The following is a 1688-nucleotide window of genomic DNA, read 5'->3' as shown; positions in this document are numbered from 1 at the left end:
GCCAGTCAAGGCGGGGCAGGGACAGGGGAGGGGACAGGGGCGGGGAGGGACAGGGGGAGGGAACAGGGGAGGGGGGAAGCGAGGGGCGCAGTGAAGGGGGGGGGTCGGCAGGACGCAGTGCGTCAACTTTCTCTCCGTGTTTCCCCGACGCGTCGCAGGAGAAGGTCTCGAGTCTCCAGTCGTCCGGGGAGAGACGTGCGTGGACCTGGACTTGGCTACCCCGGGTCGAGGCCCCTCGCTGACCACTTTGACTTGATTGCCGGACGGCGCTCTCCCGGGGCCAGCGTTCTCTCTTGAAGGCTGCTTCTTTAGTTAGGAATATTTCCAACATCTGTCGTCAGAGGAAGTAAATTTTTGTTAATTTTCCTTTCATTTTTTAAATGCCGATTTGGCACTATAGTGACGGCGTCCTACTGAAATGATGCGTTCTGGTTTACGTTTCATTTCACAAAACACGTTACCGTTTTAGTTTTGTTTTTGTATTATATTGTCCCTGACACATAAACAGTAATGAAGTTTATAAATAACATAAGACAATTAGAAACTGTTTTCTTGAGGTCTTTCACATGTAAAAGAGTAAAAAAAAAACAGGCTCAGTTCTAGTCCCACTTTCTGTATTAATTTTATTTTTTTCTTTTCTTTGTTTTTGTTTATGGGGAGTTTGCTAAAGGGGTTTAAAAATCAAAGTTTTAAACATGCCCAGATAAAAGCACAATAGGAAAATAGTCACGATCTCAAAAGGTAATTTTTCTGCAGTGTTTCTCTGAGTCATTCAACATTTATTATGTGTTTACACTGTCTACACAGATAAATAAGGCAGGTCTTGGTCTTCAGATGCCTGTGAAGCAGCAGAGTCAGAAACAACCAAAAGTGAGGCTGCCGTACATCTAATGGGGTATGAGGAAAAGCAGGCTTTAGACATTTGAGTCTCCCCATATGACAGTAAGAAGAGTCTTCCTTTTGCTCTCCAAAAATATTCTTCCAAAAGTGCATTTAGGCCACAGATGGAAATCCTAAGGAAAAATCAAAGAATTATGTCTTCTGATGTGCATCATCTTTTGTGGGTCAGTAGTATGAGGACACAACATAATGTAAGGGTCTCCTAATATTTGACTCAAGGGGATTCACAGGTCTACTGGAACCTGCGAAGTGAAGGGTCAAAATGTAGTACTCCCTGCAAAAGTGAACATTTTACAGAATGAGCAGTGATAGTTTTTATAGTTGTAGTCTGGAAGGTACTGAGCTAAAACAACAACAACAACGATTAAGAAGAATGAACAAAATTCTATTACTATCGTGTTCTATCCTCTCACAACAGTCATACAGTGTACTCACATTTCCATTAGCCATCAGACCTTAACCCCCAGCTGCCTTTGTGCAACTAGAAACCATACGTGCCTCACTCGCTAGGACACCTCCAGCATCTCACACAGTGCCTGACACATCAATAACTACTTACCACATGAAGAAAGGAGTACATGAACAAGTACTACACAGTCCCACGACCTCACCAAAACAAAATGTTATCCAGAAAAAGAGCATTTATTGACTTTTTGATGAAGATGACAATTTTGCCATCTGACTGACCTATGTATTTATTCTTCCATTACATCTCTATATCTAGGGTTTCTTAATAGTCCAGGTAATAATGACCTCTATAAAATTTTTTCCTTTCTTCTTTATATGGC

The sequence above is a fragment of the Pteropus alecto genome, unplaced genomic scaffold (assembly GCF_000325575.1).
Source record: "Pteropus alecto unplaced genomic scaffold, ASM32557v1 scaffold118, whole genome shotgun sequence".
NCBI classification, from domain to species: Eukaryota; Metazoa; Chordata; class Mammalia; order Chiroptera; family Pteropodidae; genus Pteropus; species Pteropus alecto.
The sequence above is the reverse complement of the archived record's forward strand: the minus strand, read 5'-3'. Positions refer to the sequence as shown.